At 37.1% G+C, this 19557-nt stretch overlaps 1 pseudogene; it reads left to right on the plus strand.

Annotated features, from left to right (window-relative positions):
• Positions 1 to 4970: 4970 nt before the first annotated feature.
• Positions 4971 to 19557, plus strand: part of LOC113273149 — a 32957-nt pseudogene continuing 18370 nt past the window's right edge.

Consider the following 19557-nt stretch of genomic DNA (forward strand, 5'->3'; position numbering starts at 1 on the left):
TTACAGATTTTGCAGGCTACACAGTTGAAGTCAGAGAAGCTACCTGCAATTGCAACACTATGGAGGAACTAGAGAGGAGATGAGCGGAGATAACTTTCCATTGGGCAACGGAATGGAGTGGCCATGAGGTGGCTTTCTAAAGCGACTCTCTACCTACTTTGTTGTTGTTGAAAGGAATGTATGTTGAAGCTAGGAAACATAGATACTCTATTAGCAATGATTTTCAGAACAATGTGGAAGTCATAAACTTTAAAATTTCAGAACTTGTGTTATCTTCTAGATTCTCAGTGGAAGTACTGAGAACTTGTGGAAGTACTGAGAAATGTAGGCAGCTAATACTGCAGCTTATTGTAATATTTTCAATCTCCAAAACACTTGGAAAGGAGAGAGTCTAGGATATCTTTTGAACTTCTTCAATTCTCAAATTCAATGAAAACATTTCATGGTCGAACCCAGGTCCCATCATGGTGAGAACCATAAATGTGTAATGTTAGAGGGGATCTTCCTCTATTTTTATAAAAGGGGCCACCTAGCTCAGCTGGTCATCCCCGTTCTCCAAAGTTTCATGCGTTCCAGGAGGTCCCAGGTTCGAGCCCCCAATTGCGTAATATTGCATAAATTAACATGGAAGGTAGATTTAGTTTTCCCCCCTTCTGACACAATCTCTACCCCTCATCCGCTTCGGCTCCCTTGGATAGGTTACCCATGAGACTCACTGGTAGGCTAGCACAGCAACCTGTTCAACTAATATAATAGTATGTTGTTGGAGCCTAGCTTGTTAGGCTTCCAATTAGTTAATGTAATACTACTAGTAGTATTTTTATAATAATTTAAAAAATAATTCGGCCGACCGACCGGAAGGCACGAAGGGCCTAAAGGGAGGGAGTCCCTTTTATGGAACCATTTTTAAGGGACCATGGTTTTTTTTGGGGGACCATGATCTTATTAGGAAAACCTCCCTATACTTATAAGGGGTGTCCTAAAGTTAGGTAAATACACATTTACCCTTTACTTTAATTTAAATTAAAACTAACCTAATAACTATATAAATCTAATCATATACATCTAATCTAAATGAATCTATTAACCAAAATCAAAATCAAATCAAAAACAAAAACATGAGGGGAATCGAAATTTTTAGTTATGGAAAAACAATTATTCTCTTCTTCTTCTTTCTTTCCTTAACGTTCCTCGTTCGATTGAAAAACCCATCAATCTTTTTAATTCGTTTTTTGATTGGGAAAATTGAGTAGACATCATCAAAATATGGTTTAAATGGAAGTTAAAGTGGCATGTTCGGTTAGGAATAGTTTTAAAAAAACTAGTTTTGTAACTGAACATTCTGAAACCAAGAACACGAAGAACACTTCGATTATCACGAATTAAATTTTTCGTTCGCAAAAAATAGTTTTAACCGAACTCCTCATTGAAAACCAATAGATTGTGTTCGATTGGTTAGGTTAATTGGAATTTTTTTCCTTTAACCGAACACTTGTATTCGAACAACAAATGCTGAGTTCAGCTGGTTCGCAAAAAAAAATGCTAACCGAACCGAACCCTTCTCTGAAAATCAATATGTTGAGTTCGGTTGGTTCCCAAAAAAAACGAAAAAATTGCTAACCGAACCCTTCTTTGGAAATTAATATGTTGAGTTCGGTTAGTTCGCAAAAAAAAAAAAAAGGTTTTCTAACCGAACTTCACTCTAATGTTGAGTTCAATTCAGTCGAAAATTAATGTTGGAAACCGAACATTACTCTGTATGCTCTGGAATAAAAGTTCGGTTACCTGTCCCGGAACCTGTTAACCGAACTCATCAAAACCTCCATTAAAAGCGAGTTCGACTACCTGTGTATTTTGGATTTATTAACCAAACTACATTTACAGAAAGTTCGGTTACATGTTCTTCGTATAATATAACCGATCTATGTTGACCTAGTTGAAATTTTTTCTTACAATTTTCATTTTGAAGATATTTTAGGCCATTTACAGCAACATTAACTAAGTTAAAAGCATACCTCAATACAAAAGGATGTTTTTTCTCCATATTCACCGATCTCAAAAAAAAATATTCTCCATCTTCTTCTTCTTCTACTACTTTAATCACTCAATAATTCTACTTCTTTTTTAAAAAAATCATCTATTAATTTAACCTTAATCAATGGTTAATTATACAAATCATTATACAAAAATAATCAAGAGGGTACTTTTGGTATTAAAATAAATATATGGTCCTCTCCAAAAAAAGAATGGTGCCCAAAAAATAATTCCTTTTATGACCACTTTTTTGTAAAATGAAACCTAACACAAATGTCCAATTTAATAAAAATATCTTTTCAGTGGTATAATTGGAAAACAAACTCTAATATAACATATTTAAAAATCTGTGCCTTGGAATTTTACAAATTTTATCTCGTTGGAAAGGTTATAAAAAAATCTACGCAACGAGTACAAACAACAATATCAAATTTAGAGTTTCTACGAAAAAATCGGAGGTATTTATCATTTTATGCATAATTTTAGAAAATTGTGTGTATCTATTATGAAAACCACCACAAAGGATACATAATACTTTATCCTGACATTTTAATGGGCAATCCCAAAAGAATTAGGGGCGATTTTTTATTCCCAACCCATATACAACGTTAAGGGATGATCAAAGGCTAGTATAATACGTTAATGCCCTTATACAATCGGAAGCCATTTTGTGTCCGATTGTTAATACTTAATCGGGAGTTAAGTAACTCAAAGATACTACCAGTTAATATAAATTTTTGCCAAACGCTTATCTGGCTTCTATCACAATCGGAAGGCATATGAACCTCACGAGCCTACCGATTGTTAAAGTATAGAAATAAGAAATTTAAGAATTTTGCCATGTTGAAATTTGGGGCTCCTATATAATCGGACGAAAATAAAATGTCTAAGCTAACGATTAATATTCGAGAAATTCAGATTTTTTAGAATTTTGAATAATTGAAATTTGGGTCTACTTAAAAATCGTAGCTAATGAGATGGTATTAGCTACCGATTAATAACTGTTTGACCGATAAAACCAATGTCAACCTAAATTCATTTCATTTCATTTCTTTTCAACTTCAACTCATCTTCTCCTCTTCCCCTCCAATTGCAGAGAGGAAAACTTTCCCCTTTTTCAACTCCGTTTCAATACATCGTTATCGTTAATCGTCGAATCGAATCATCGTCGATTATTCTCTATAAAGATGAAATAAAAGGAACGTCAGAAAGATAAAACCAAAAATATTTATCGCGGTGAGGATCCAAACATTGGATTGCATGCCCGTAATAAAGAGGTTTTAACTCACGAACCCGAAGAACACGAGGAACACGAAGAAGATGCAGCCCTTGATGTAGGTCATTCTGATAGCCAAACTCTCTAGCAACTTCAAATGGCCCCGATTAGGTAAGATTCTGCCATTTTTTTGGTTTCTATTGCTTCAATTCGACGAATCCATGATTTTTTTAGGGTTTTCGGTTATTACCCAGATTCAGAAGTTTAGTTATTGTTTTAAACTTCCGATTATGGTCGAATTCTTCATTTCACAAGAACATTGGTCATATTCGGGTGCTAAAGATTTAATTTTCCTACCGATTAAAGAACTTTTTTCATTACTAAACCCTAAATCGGCCATAATCGGAAGTTGAATGTTTTTTTTCCTTCCGAACATACTAGAGAACTACAAGTTATAGGGACGCAATAATCAGATGATATGTTTTGAAATTTGCTTCCGAGGTTTTAGGCTCAACCACTTTAGTATTTTCTGGACACAAAATGATTCATATTCGGTAGGAATTAGTTTTGTATGACAACCGATTGTTGTGTATTCGGTAAGTTGGACTCTCTTTTGACTTTCGGTTATGTTTATTCAGAAGATTATGTTGGAATATAGATTCCGATTATAATGTATATTTTAGGGTTTTCTTTTTGGATAAACATATTCGGACACCAAAAACTTTTATTTTGTTTTCGATTATTTATATTTGGCCGCTTATGTTGAAGTGATACTTTCGATTATGAATAATCGAAGGCTAATGGTTAACTCAAACAACCGAATATGTATATTCTGGAATTTGGATTTAGATTAACTTCCGATTGTGTAGTTTGGTAACATATGTTTACAAACCTATCATACTTTATTTTGTCGTTTAGGGATAGGTGAGGTAAAAAAGCCGAAGATGCAATTGTCTCAGACAGTGCAAGGATGAGAAGGCATAAGAACTTGACAGCTAGTGCAAGGAGAGCTAGGACTGCTAAATCCACTTCAAGTGCTCAAGATGGAACTCAACAAGGTGTTCAACCAACTTCCCCACAATCAGAACCAGTTCAAGAAGGTGTTCAACCAAGTGCTCCATAATCACAAGCTGAAATTCTACCCAGTGTTCAACTAGAAGCACCGGAAGATAGAGTACCAGAAGTAGGACAACCTAGCGGTGCACAAGAAGAAGGTGAAGGAGAAAAGAAAAATCCTCCTTGAAAGAAAGCGAAACACCTTGTCCCACAAGAACTGAAGGTGAAGGATATTTCAGAAGGTGTATCCTTGGGCTGCCGGAGGATGGAGGACCATTGTTATTTGGATAAAAAAGACTTCTGGGCCAAAGAAATATATGAAACCGAGGTAATAATCCTATCCATTTTATTTACGTATTATCTTTTTGTTTGTAATAGTTTTGAGGGTTATAGGTTTAGGTTATTCCTAATTTCTTTTAACTTGTCGTGTGTTTAATAGTATCATTCTGATGCGGTTCGTATACTCAAACCCACCGCCGTACCAAGTAAAATGCTAGATTGGCCTTTATCCGATGAATGTGAAAGGTTCAAGACAATTACTGCTAATTCGGGGTTGGCTAATGCTGCCGAGAACTCTATGTTGGAACATGACCGGGTGGCTATATCAGCATTTGTGGAGAGACTTTAATCTGAGACCGACACCTTCCATATGCCATTTGGGGAGATGACGATTACCCCAGATGATGTTATGCAGATTCTTAGACTCCTTGACCATGGAAAAGGTGTCAGCACTGAGTACGCAAAGCAGTTGGAATGGGACAAACTTAATACTCTAACGAATAAGTGTTTTGGTTGGGATGAAGAAACATCAAAAACTGAGTTCAATAGATGCATGAAGTATAGAACTAGACAGTTTAACATGGGTACTCTGATGGATATGTTCAAGGGCACCAAGGAAAAATAAGAGAAAGGAACTTTAACTGATGAACAAGTGAACCACGCGTCCATCGCATATCTCTTATGTGTGTTGGGATGTGTCATTTTCCCCAATACCAGTGGCAATCAGGTCGACGCCAACCTTTTACAACTTCTGGATCCTCTCAATAAAGTGCATGAGTACTCTTGGGGCACGGCATGCCATGCGTGGTTGTTGGAAGAGTTGAGAAAGGCGCCGAGGCTTGGAAGTAGCCAAGTGGCCGGGAACGTGAGTCTACTACAGTTTTTTTATTAACTCTACATACTTGTTTTTTTTCCTACCATTAAAGAATCAATTTCCTAATACTTGCAAAAATGAAAATATAAACATGGATCTACGACCACTTCCCTATCTTGCAATTGGCCATTGAAAACCCTATGTGGGCAAAAGGTGACCCTAGAGGAAAAAAGTACGTCTTCGATGACAACCAGTCTAGGAAAAAGAAGCAGCAGCTGATTCGTCTGAGGGAGATTTTGGACTCACTGAAAGCCCAAGAGGTATGCTTTGATCCATACAAGGAAGACCGAGCTAGTGGACATATAGCGGCTCGGTCCATTTGGCCCTTTGTTTTGGACCGTTGTGGAAACCCACAGGATATGTGATGTACAATGCCTCAAGGGTGACGCGACAACATGGTTACATACAAGGTATACCAAATGAGGAAATCCATGGAAATTTCTCTTTGGATCTGGAAAAGTGCGAGTCTGCTAAAGATTCTATCGCGGTGGTCTACTCGGGTAAACCAACCGTTAAAACCCATTGGGATAGAAGGATGCATTACTTGATCAGTGATGGAAGTCCAGTCAACCAAGGTTTTGAAAATGCTCCCAACTATATGGATTGGTACCGGAATGTTTCTCATCCTCGTGTAAACCGTGATCTCAAAGCAAAGCCCACATCCCCGTACAAGATTATCTTCAAAGAGAAACCTACGGGTTTTGATAGATTCGTACGTATTTTTTTCTTATTTTAGTTTAATATTATGGCTCAAAATTTGAGTAATAACTGTTTGATGTTATGCTATGTATAAAAACAACGGGAGAGGTTGAAGACTTTGTCCAAATAGTGCACTAGTTGCATAAAGTTCGGAGAGCCTGTGCCAATTGAGAAGATAAAAAAGCACCAAAAATTGATTGATAACATTTACAATGAAGAGTATGCATCTCAGTTCGGGGAAAAGGGCAAGAAACCCGCAAAGAAGGTGAACAAAAGATCTCGGTCCTCACCGAGCACTCAAGGTGACATCCCAAATGATGAAGCCAATGATAATGGTGTTCCAAGTCGTCGAGGTAGTAAAGGTCGCAAATTCAAAGCAAATAGGAACCACTAAACTCTCGCTATTTTGTGAACTTTATGGATTTCAAAGTTTATGTCGGATTTTGTCATTTTCAATGTTTTTGACGGATTATGTCGTTTTTAAGGTTTGATTCGGATTATAAGTTAGTACATTATGTTTATGGTTTGTGAATGGTTGTTTTATGGATTATGAATGGTTTTATTGCTACCTTTATGCATTTAACGATGATTCGCAAGCAAATCACATGCAGAGATATGAAACTGTTGAATTTTGATGCACAATCGTAAGATTAATTTATATACGTACCTCCCGATTCTGGCGATTTTGCAAAATAAATTCAGATTCGGAAAGTGAGTTCACTCCTTGAACTTTCGATTATAATAATCGAAAGTTTTGTATTATAGTTGTCTACCGATTATTCTATGTGAAGAAAACTTTGTTTCCTGTATCCAAACAACACCATATTCGGAGAGTAAGTTCACTCCTTTAACTTCCGATTATAATAATCGAAAGTTTTGTATTATAGTTGTCTACCGATTATTCTATGTGAAGAAAACTTTATTTCCTGTATCGAAACAACACCATAATCAGGTAGTAAGTTCACTCCATTAGCTTTCGATTACTATAATCGTTAGGTTTATTTTATATTGTGCTTCCGATTATTGTATGTGAAGAAAACTCTGTTTTATGTATCCAAACAACACCATAATCGGAAAGTAAGTTCACTCCATTAGATTCCGATTACTATAATCGTTAGGTTTATTTTATATTGTGCTTATGATTGTTGTATGTGAAGAAAACTTTGTTTTGTGTATCCAAACAACACCATAATCGGAAAGTAAGTTTACTCATAAAATTTCTGATTATGATAAACGGAAGCTTGTGTAACCAAATAAATGACCGATTACCCATAATCGGTAAAGCTTTTAAATCAATGTACTTCCATTACATAAAGTTTAACAGACCTTAACGTTACAATAATGTTAAAAGCACCTAAATCCATACTCTTACAATCACTTAAAAGTATTAAGAAAGATCATAACTTCCAGTGACCATAGAAATTATCCCTCTTGATTTTGTAACATCCTTCATGTTCAAATCGTTTCCCGTAGAGGTCCACATACCGGCGATCAGCAAGATTTCTCTGAAATTACGAATGAGTAACAAGTTAGTACTAACTAATGTTTATGTGAGCCGGAGTTACAAAGATACTTACTCGTTTTTCATATGTCCACCAACGAAAAGCGTTCCTAACAAATCGTTCCTCATCTTCAAGTTTGTCAATCTCCTTATCGAGCGTATTCTTTCTCATCTTAATATCATTGGATGATCTTCGAATTCGATTACCATCTAACGCCTCAAATACCATTAAGATACGGTTCCATAACTTCTCTCCGGATTCTTATTTGTGGAGCTTGTGAACACGATCATGAGTAGTTACCACAACGTACGCTCTATAAATAGCACAATCTTCTTCTTCGGAAAAATCAATATACATGTTTTTGTTTTCAAAATTAGAACTGAAGAGAGGAAAGAGTTTGGTGCAAATGTGTTGATAAATATGAGTTTCTTTCTATAGGTTTATGGACCTACGACTCTTTTTCTTTTTCCAAAAAACTCCAACGGCTATTTCATCAATTAGGTTTAAACTGCAACGACTATTTTGACGGAGGTTGAATTTGGGGTTACATATAATCGGTAGGTACACAAGTTAGATTATCTACCGATTGTGGTAGATTCAAAACACATAATCGGGAGGTTTTGTAACCTATTCAGCTTCCGATTATGGCTACATCCAAAACACATACTAAATGGTTATGGTTGGCTCTGTACCCTCAAAACCTATGGAATTTGTCAAAGGTTCAATTTGGGGCTTCTTATAATCGGTAGGGTACGAGTAATAAGTCCTTCCGATTATGGTAGATTTTAAAATCATTACATGAAGGATTTTAGAAAAAAACTCATTTTGGGGCAACCTATAATCGGAAGGTTTTGTAACCAATTTGACTTCCGAATATGGCTACATCCAAAACATGAACCAAATGGTTATGGTTGGCTCTGTACCCTCAAAACTTATGAAATTTGGCAAAGGTTGAATCTGGGGCTACTTATAATCGGTAGGTTTACAAGTTATATTATCTACCGATTATGACAGATTTCAAAATTCATTACATAAAGGATTTTAGGAAAAACTCATTTTGGGGCAACCTATAATCGGAGGTTTTGTAAGCTATTTATCTTCCGATTACGGCTACATCCAAAACACGAACTAAATGGTTATGGTTGGCACTGTACCCTCAAAATCTATGGAATTTGGCAAATGTTCGATTTGGGTCTTCCTATAATCGTTAGGTTATGAGTAATAATTCCTCCCGATTATGGTAGATTTCAAAATTCGTTATATAAAGGATTTTAGAAAAAACTCATTTTGGGGCAACCTATAATCGGAAGGTTTTGTAACTACTTAATCTATATTTACTACGGATTGTAATAGGGCGTATTAGCCGAAATATACACACATTAATCGGTAACCAACATGGTCTATATTTACTACCAATTGTTATGTTTTCTACCGAAATATCGGAGATAAGAAGTAGCTTAGATTTACGCTTGGGTGACCTTTTTTTGTCCTTTTGTGTCGCCCCTAATTCTTTTGGGGTCGCCCCTAAAAATGCCAGGTACTTTATGTAGCCATATTTTGGTTTATGCATCAACTAATTTTTCGTTGCAACTAATAAAACGATGTGCTCCCTCCGTTTCAAGAAAAGTGATACTTTCACTTTAGGCACGATTCTCGGAAATTGAATGTAACCATTATGCAAACCACCACAAAGGATGCATAACACATCATGCAACCATATTTTGGTTTATGGATCGACTAATCTTCCGCTTCTGGAAAAGTGATACTTTCACATTCCGTTTCAGTAAAAGTGATACTATCACTCCGTTTCAGGTTCACTTTTTCTGAAACGGAGCGAAAGTATCACTTTTCTATGAAATGGAGCGAAAATATCACTTTTTTATGAAACAGAGCGAAAGTATCATATTTTTTGAAACAAGGCGAAAGTATCATTTTTCTGGAACAACGCGAACATAGTCGCAGACAAACCCCATCTTCAGATTCTTCTTCGGTCGGCCCTCTCACCGTGACAACGGTTGTACTAGTATTATTTAAAGAAGAAAAAAACTGACTAGTGGAAAAAATAAAGAAATAATTGAATTTTGGTGTCAATTGAATGCTCGAATGCACGATTTATAAAGGGGATACCAGTTCTACTAAGTGCTGATACTATTTCATCGATCCAACGGTCAGGATTCGTGGGATATTTTTGTCCTATATGAAATGGTATCAGCACTTAGTAGAACTGGTATCCCCTTATAAATCATGCTCGAATGAGTTGAATATTTATAGTAGGAAAAATAGTCATTGGAAATACGATCAATGCTGGAGCAATTAAAGACGACCGGATTAGTTTGCTTCGATAAACCCTGGATAGGGACACCAATATAATAGATGGTGCGCATTGGAGTTGCTCTTAGTCTACGTACTCCTTCGTACATGATTTTCCATACCGACTGACACTTCAGGAACCCAAATTTCTTTCAATAAAATCAAAGTATCCCACGGAATCTTACGAGATGCCCTAATTTCAAGAGTTCTTCTTTTATTTCTAATCATCTTACGGAGATCTCTGCTCAGTCCTTATGACCCTTCAGCAATACTAAACCCTAAATGTCTCTCTTCAGATTCTGACACTTCTTCTGAATTACTTATTTGGCCTAAAATTGGATCCGCCATTGAAGGAAGTATTGTATGGTACGGAGTATATTTCACCATGTTGTGATGCCAACACCACACAATTAGTTATTTGTTGTATTTAGTTTCATAGCTTTCCATAATTAGTCAAACTCTTTCCTAGTTTAGGCAGTCTTTAAACTTCAGATCTTTTCTTGTTATTCAAGGCTTTGAAAGCTATAAATATCCTAGCCGCAGCTTGCTTAGAAAAACAATCAATATAACAAAGTTAAGTTTATTTAGTTTTCTTCTCAAAGTTGGTGGCTAACCCCCAACTCAAAGGGTTTATCCGGTTCTTTTCCTTGTGTTTAAGTTTTCTCCAATGTTAAAAGGTCTAGAACCCTAACACATGGTATCAGAGCCAGGTTTAGCTCAATCTCAAAATTGACCAAATTTTTTTTTTTTAGGGTTCTTTCTTTTTGATTACAATGTCTTACACTGATAATTTGAAGAACGTTCATGAAGCGATCGCAGTGGTTGCAGAAAATCTCAATGATCTGTCTGACACTATTACTAACCTTCATGTTCATGATGAGGAAGTTCAGACCAAGAAGAAGGAAGAAAAATAGTTGGTACATGCACAAGAACGTACGACCCTTGTCACAGAGCTTTTTACAGCACTAAATAACACTATGGAAAACTCTTTACGTAATGTACTTAGAAAGTTTTTACCTCAGAGGCAACGACATGCTGATGCTGCACAACCTCCTCCACCACCTCCACCACAAAATCATGGTAAACAACAACAGCTACGCCCTAATATGAAATTTCTAACCTTGGCTGGTGAAGACCTTGATGGCTGGATTATCAATGCAGACCAATATTTTAGTGTTTATAATACTGATGTGTTTTGTAGATAGTGGTAAAAAGTGATTCGATTCTCGAACTTGTGAAGGATAACTTTAGACTTAAATTCAAAACTAAATAGAAAACTCGCTAATAATTATAACAAACACCGACAAAGTTGGTATCAATATCAAAAGAACACTGAGGCTAAGATCCCACTATTTTCCAAGTTCAAAGTGATTTAATCCAATATTTATATTCATGCAATTTTTTCGTTCAATTTGATTCTAAACTATTGCAACAAGTAGATTCTCAAAATAACAAGTGTAAATCCGAAGCATAGAACATCAAAAACCTAGGTCCAAGCATGCTCTATCCAAAGAAATAACAATTGCTTAACAAGAATCATTCAAACAATTTTCACTCAAGGCAAAACAATCATAAAAATAATTGCGATAAATAAATAAATAAGAATATACCACTTTTTGTTGGAAAAATAGCTTCCTCTATCACCTCGGAAATGGGGTTTAGCTCCTCATATTAATCACTTGCTCAAAATACATGTTTGTTGCTCAAAAGTTGATTAAAAAGAAGAGAAGGTATAAAACAACGTGTTTGTAACGGATATAATTGTTACGAACCACTGTTACAAAGTACCCTAACACAAAACTGTTGCGAACTCTGAATTATTGTTACAGAAATTGTGACAAACTAATTGAATTTGAAAGAAAAGGCCACGGATTCTGCGACTGTCTCTTACTGCTGTTCTGAGTTCTTCTTCTTCCTCTCGCGTGTATCTCTGCAACTTGGTGTTTTTGTGCTCTGTTCTGTTCTAAACTTCCCCAAACTCTCGACAACCCTTCTCTGAGTCCCGTAGCTTCTTTTTATACACCACATAATCCTAAAATCCGAGAATAGCTCTTTTTTTTTCTTCTCCTCAAGTCTCGGTCTATTTTTCTTCTTTCCTTTCCTTCCACGCGTCTTTGGATTACTCAAACCTTCCCAAAGATAGAGTAAAATCTCTCGAGAAGATATCCTCACTTAACTTCACACATACCTTCCTTTTAATCAACAGGAATTCCCGAAAATGTGATAACTTCCCTGTTTTATCGAAACCTGGTTGAAAACTTGCTTCTTTTCCTCCTACGCGGCCTCTGAGTTGTTGTAATTCTTAGCAGGATGTAATGAAATATTCAGAGAGGATCTTCTTTCCTTTTCTACATGTAACTGCCAATTATTGAAAGAGAAAAATACCCGGAAACCTTCACCTCCTTGTTTGATCGTGCAAGACATCAAACCTTCCATTCTTTACGTTTTCAAACAACTACCTTTCCTGTTTCGATGTACTGGATCATTCCCAGTCCATATCCAAATAGAAAGTCCACTAAATTCTCGTCCAAACCTCTTCCCAAATTTTCCAACGAAGCTCCGAGTATATTTCCGACACTGTCTTGCTTCAAATCGATTATCTATCCCAGCTTCACCGAATCCATTAACTATACCTTTCTTGTTATAGGCCCATACAAGAAGTTTTTGCGATTGGATCTCTCTATAACCTCTCCAAAAATCAAACCATAATTTCTTCCCGTGAAAATCCATTTTCCCGCCAAATTTGAGAATTCAAACCGTGAAGAAGAAGGGTGTCCCTCTAATCCACTGATGGGGTACGAATAGCAAGTGGTGGTGAGTAGTAAAGAGGATATCCCTTATCAATTGGGTGCCTCTTAGTAATTAAAGTGCCCCTTATCCAAACTGAAAGTCCGAATAGTAATTTTCTCCCACGAGCGCAAATACCACTTTTCGAGCCAATTTTCCCGCAAAAGCTTATTTCTCCAAAAACACCTACAAAAACATAAAATACCAAAATAAGTACAAAAATAGGTACTAACAAAATAGAAAATCGAGATCAAAATAGACATGTAAATGCGTCTATCAAATACCCCCAAACCTATTATTTGCTAGTCCTCGAGCAAAAAATAAAATAGAAATAAAATCCTAACTCACTGTCGCAGGCATCGCCGATTGCATTTAGCGTATGCAATAAGCCTTTAAACCCCTAGGTGGAGGGCTTACCAGAGGTATACCCACAAAACCTTTATACTCCATACCCTAGCTATCTACACAGAACCTTGGAAGGCACTAAAGAATCTCTTTGGTTGGCATACTTATTGACTACAGGAGGAAGTACCCTGATGCGAAATTCCAATTGTTGTACATGAGTTCGCACTCAAGCATACTAAAATTCATATAAAGTGACAGAGCTCTACTCAGATAGTCGCATCCAAACTCAGAATCAAACAAATCACATGGATAGATTAAGAAGATGGATATAGAAAAACATAGATGGTTTTGATGTTGACTAAGGTGAATGGTGTTTCTCATATCTGTCTGAAGGCCACTGCCATAATGAACCTATCTTAATGGACTGAGATACCGGTCTGACTAATATCAACACATTGGCGTATACAAGGGTACCAATGGTCGATAATCCTAACTCTAGGTCAACACAACTGGCATATACAAGGGTTCCAGTGGTCGACTTTATTGAATTTATTCCAGTTGGTCTGATGGTCTGGTCTCAATTTTATTTTTTTCCAACTTTTTTTTTTAATGGCTATCTCAATCACTCTATTTCACCCTAGAAATAGTAACAACTTGAATCGTGAGCCCCACCTAATCACTTCGAGAAACATATTTTAAAAAGAAAAAAAATAAAAATAAAAATAGAAGTGAAAAGGACTCAATGAGACATGGCGAAACTACCATGTTATTTCTAACACCTGAGCTCTGTGCTTTTATGAATAGATTCTTTAGATGTTTCCATCTAATCAGATTGGTCCCTCAACTTCTACAACCAAAATGCTTACATCCACTTAGATTGGGTAGTGACATCCTTAATAAGGATAAATTTCTAGGCTCTGGAGTTTATTTATTGCAACGAAAAGGTAACAAAAAGTTTTACCCCACCCCCAAACTTAAATCTAACATTATCCTCAATGTTTCTAATTAAAGAACAATACCAAAAATATAAGTAACATGAGGAAATAGTAAAGAGAGAAGTCTGAAAGATAGTACCTGGGTGAAGTGTAACCAAAAACCTACAAAAATAATATACAACATACAAAATCGCCTCGATGGTCAATCAAGGTAAACAGGGTCCTCCAGAGGGACCTCCTCAACATCACCTGTAGGAAAAGGCTCTAAAAAGGGCTTCAATCGCTGACCGTTAACCTTCGAAGAACTACTACCATCTGGTGTCTCAATCTCAACAGCGCCATGAGAAAAAACAGTACGGACCACAAAAGGACAGGTCCATCGAGAGCGCAACTTCACGGGGAATAGATGCAACCGAGTGTCATATAGAAGAACTTTTTGACCTGGAGAAAATGACTTTCATAAAATATTCCTATCATGCACAAGTTTCATTTTTTTCTTATACTCCTTAGCACTATCGTATGCATCTCTACGAATCTCGTCCAATTCATTGAGCTGGAGCTATCTTTGAGCTCCTGCCTTGTCAAGTGAAAATTTTAAGTTCTTAATAGCCCAATAGGCTCGATACTCTAACTCAACAGGCAGGTGACATGCCTTGCCAAACACTAAACGATAAGGTGACATTACAATGGGTGTCTTAAACGCAGTACAGTAAGCCCATAAGGCATCAGTAAGCCTCGACGACCAGTCTTTCCTATTTGGATTAACTGTTTTCTCTAGAATACGTTTAATTTCCTTATTGGAAACCTCTACCTGACCACTAGTCTGAGGGTGATATGGGGTTGCTACTTTATGGGTAATACCGTATTGTTTCATTAAAGAGCAAACGGTCTATTACAAAAGTGTGAACCTCCATCACTAATTATAGCTCGCGGCGTACCAAAACGTGTAAGTATATTCTCTTTCAAAAACTGGACTACGACCCTGTGGTCATTCGTTTTACACGGAACCGCCTCAACCCGCTTAGACACATAGTCTACAGCGACAAGAATGTAAATATAACCAAACGAAATAGGAAATGGACCCATAAAATCAATGCCCCACACATCAAAGACCTCAATCACTAAAATAGGGTTCAAAGGCATCATATTTCTACGGGAAATGGTTCCTAACTTCTGGCAACGCTCACAAGAAACACAATGACTATGGGAATCTTTAAACAACGAAGTCCAGTAAAATCCACACTGCAAAATCTTAGCAGCAGTCTTCTTAGCACTAAAATGACCCCCACATGCATGTTCATGACAAAAGGAGATAATACTAGACTGGTCACTCTCAGATACACATCTCCTAATAATCTGGTCCGGACAATACTTAAATAGATAAGGATCGTCCCAAAAGAAATGCTTAACCTCGGCTAAAAACCTAGAACGATCTTGCTTACCCCAATGTTGAGGCATTCGACCAGTAACAAGATAATTCACTATATTTGCATACCAAGGTGATTGGGAAACATAGAACAATTGTTCATCAAGAAAACTATCCCTTATAGGAAGGGAATTATTAGGGGAACTAGCCTAGACAAGTGGTCTGCTACTACATTCTCTGCACCCTTTTTGTCTCTAATGTCTGGATAAAATTCTTGTAACAAAAGGATCCATATAATCAATCTAGGTTTGGTATCCTTCTTAGACAAAAGGTATTTCAAAGCAGCATGATCAGTATAGATTACGATCTTAGAACCTAATAAATAGGATCTAAACTTATCCAAGGCAAACACGATGGCTAGCAATTCCTTCTCGGTAGTTGTATAGTTCATTTGGGCATCATTAAGAGTTTTTCTAGCATAGTAAATCACACGGAGTAATTTGTTTTCTCGCTGACCTAGCACAACGCCTATAGCATAATCTGAAGCATCACACATGATCTCAAAGGGTAGGTTCCAGTTGGGTGCCTGGACTATCGGGGCAGTAGTGAGTAAAGTTTTAAGCTTATCAAAAGCCTTTAAGCAAGCATTATCAAAGACAAACTTAACATATTTTGCAAGCAAATTGCAAAGAGGTCTAGAAATCAAGCTAAAATCCTTAATGAATCGACGATAAAAACCTGCATGCCCTAAGAATGACCTAATATCTTTTACGGTTTTTGGGACCTGTAGAGTCTTAATAAGGTCAATTTTGGCTTTGTCTACCTCTATACCCTTTGAAAAAACGATGTGCCCTAAGACAATTCCTGATTCAACCATGAAATGGAATTTTTCCCAATTAAGCACTAAATTCTTTTCCTTACACCTAGTCAACACTAATGTCAAATGATGCAAGCACTCATCAAAAGATGAACCAAATACTGAAAAATCATCCATAAAGACCTCTAAAAACCGTTATACCATGTCAGAGAATATGCTCATCATGCAACACTGAAAATTCGCAGGGGCACTACAAAGCCCGAAAGGCATGCGTCTATACACAAAGGTACCAAAGGGACAGGTAAAAGTGGTTTTCTCCTGGTCTTCTGGGGCAATAACGATCTGATTATAACCGAAGTAGCCATCTAAGAAGCAATAGTGACTATGTCCAGCTAATCTCTCTAGCATTTGGTCGATAAAAGGAAGAGGAAAGTGATCCTTCCTTGTGACCTTGTTCAATTTTATTTAGTCAATACACACACGCCATCCCGTGGTCACTCGGGTTGGGATTAATTCATTATTATCATTCTGGACTACAGTGATACTTGATTTCTTGGGGACAACCTGAACAGGGCTGACCCACTTACTGTCTGAAATTGGGTAAATAATACCCGCATCTAACAACTTAAGCACCTCTTTTCGAACTACCTCTTTCATGTTATGGTTCAGTCGACGTTGCATCTCCCTAGAAGGTTTGGAGTCTTCCTCTAAATGAATCTGATGCATACACACAGTAGGACTTATACCCTTAATGTATGTTATAGTCCACCCTAAAGCTTCCTTATTGTATTGAAGTACTTTTACTATCCTACTTTCCTGATCACTATCCAAATCGAAAGCTACAATCACAGGTAAAGTCTCAGATGGGCCTAAAAACACATACTGTAGAGTATCGGGTAGTGGTTTAAGGTCCAACTTTGGGGGCTCTTCTAAAGAAGGAATTAGGGTAGTCTCAGAAACTGGTAACGGTTCGAACCTAGCTTTCCATCTATCAGTGTCTAACACATGGGTAGAATCTAATAGAGCATTCACTTGTTCAATAGTGCTATCGTCATCAAAATCTAAACCAAAATGGGATAGACAACTTTCTAATGGGTCTTCAAATAAAATGTTTGGTAATGACTTCTGAACTAAGACTTCTATCATGTTCACCTCTTCAACACATGTGTCATCTAGCTCATAAGGTAGCTTACTGACATTACAAATGTTCATCTCTATAGTCATATTACCAAAAGATAAATTCATCACACCATTTCGACAGTTAATGATCGCATTCGACGTAGCTAAAAACGGGCGACCTAAAATCACAGGTATCTGGTTCTCTGGGTCAGGGACAGGTTGAGTATCTAGGACCACAAAATCTACTGGATAAATAAACTTGTCGACCTCAATAAGGACATCCTCAATAACACCTCGAGGAATTTTAACATACCTATCAGCTAACTGCAGTGTTATCAGAGTAGGTTTCATTTCATCAAGTCCTAGCTGTAAGTACACATGGTAAGGAAGTAGGTTCACACTGGCTCCTAAGTCAAGTAAAGCTTTTTCTACCCGGTGTTTACCTATTGTACAAGCAATGGTAGGGGAACCTGGGTCTTTGTACTTTGGAGTTGTAGTGTTTTGAATAATTGAACTTACGTGACTAACTAAAAAGGCTTTCTTATGGACGCTAAGTTTTCGCTTTCGCGTACACATATCCTTAAGGAACTTGGCATAAGCAGGAATTTTCCTAATTGCATCTAATAAAGGAAGGTTTATGGTAACTTGCTTTAAAACCTCCAATATGTCATTAAAGTTCGATTCCTTCTTTGTTGGTACTAATAGCTGAGGAAATGGGGCTCTAGGCACAGATCAGACCTCTCAGGAACTGAGTTGGCATCATCAAAAATTTTATCAATTTCCTTAGCTAGTTTTCCTGAGGGGTGAACTACAGTATGTTCACTATCGGGCATGGTTACCTGATTGTCTACTATTCTACCACTCCTAAGGGTTTTAATAGCATTCAATTGATTCGATGGTTTTGTACCTACTTCATGAACTCCTCTAGGATTGGGATTAGTCTGACTAGGGAACCTACCATTATCTCTCTCACTTAAGGTCTTAGCTATTTGGCCGACTTGAAGTTCTAACTTAGCAAGGATCTAAGCATTAGTTTGAAAATTCTGCTTGGTTTCCTGTTGAAAACTAACATGGCTCTGTGCTAACATTTCCTGAGTTTTTGCTAACATCTTAATATATTCCTCTAAGCTAGTCGTTTTATTTTCTGGGCCTGATGTATTCCTAGTGTATCTAAAACTTGGGGGAGCATTAGAATTATTAGACTGACCCTGACTCTGGCCCTTAGACTATGAAAAGTTCGGATGGTTCCTCCAACCAGGATTATAGGTTTCTGAATATGGGTCAAACTTATGACGATTATCAAACCTAGTGTTATTATATAGAGCATTGGCTTGCTCTTCATTATTCTGGCCTTCCCAAAAAGGCTCCAATCTACCACTAGTGTTACCCACTTCTAAAGCTTCTAACCTTTTCGCTATAGCAACAATTTTGGCATCTGATTCATAGCCTCCTTCTACCCTATTAACGTTTCCTCTGCTGAGAAGAATTGTTTTCTGGGGTCCCCTACTACTTTCCCATTGTTGGGTCTTTTCGGCGACTTCATGCAAATATGTCATCGCGTCATCAACTGTTTGGATCTCAAATCCACCAATACACATAGATTCTACTGTAGTTGTGGTGGGATAATCTAAATCCTCATAAAGGATCTGAACTAACCTAACCTTCTCTAAACCATGATGAGGACATTGGGCTAATAAATAATTGAACCTTTCCAAATACCTATTCTCCCTCCTGTTGAGAAAACGTGCAGATTTGCGTCCTAATAGACGATGTTTTGTTCCTAGCGAAAATCTTGTTCAAAAAGGCAGATGTAAGTTGTTCATACGTTTCGATTGACCCGGAAGACAAACTATATAGCCACGATTCTTTCAGGGAAAAGGGGCATAACCTAAGTTTCAAAGCATCATCATCTAGGTTTCTAATCCTGAGGGTACTAAAAATTTCCTCAAAGTCCCTAACATGGAAATATGGGTTTTCATTTTCTTTCCCTAAAAAGATTGGGAGCAGCTGTAAGGTCCCAGGTTTAAGTTCATAAGTTGCTTCCGTCTCAGCTAACCTGATACATGAGGGACGAGTATTCCTAGTTGGATTCAACAAAGCTTTCAAAGTTGCCATTTCTAGCGCTATCGGAGCAACAGGGATTCTCTCCTCAGTCAAAGGACGTTCAAAAACAGACTCTTCAAAAGTCGGACTCTCTAGATTAAGGTAATCGAGACGC

The sequence above is a fragment of the Papaver somniferum genome, chromosome 4 (assembly GCF_003573695.1).
Source record: "Papaver somniferum cultivar HN1 chromosome 4, ASM357369v1, whole genome shotgun sequence".
NCBI lineage: Eukaryota > Viridiplantae > Streptophyta > Magnoliopsida > Ranunculales > Papaveraceae > Papaver > Papaver somniferum.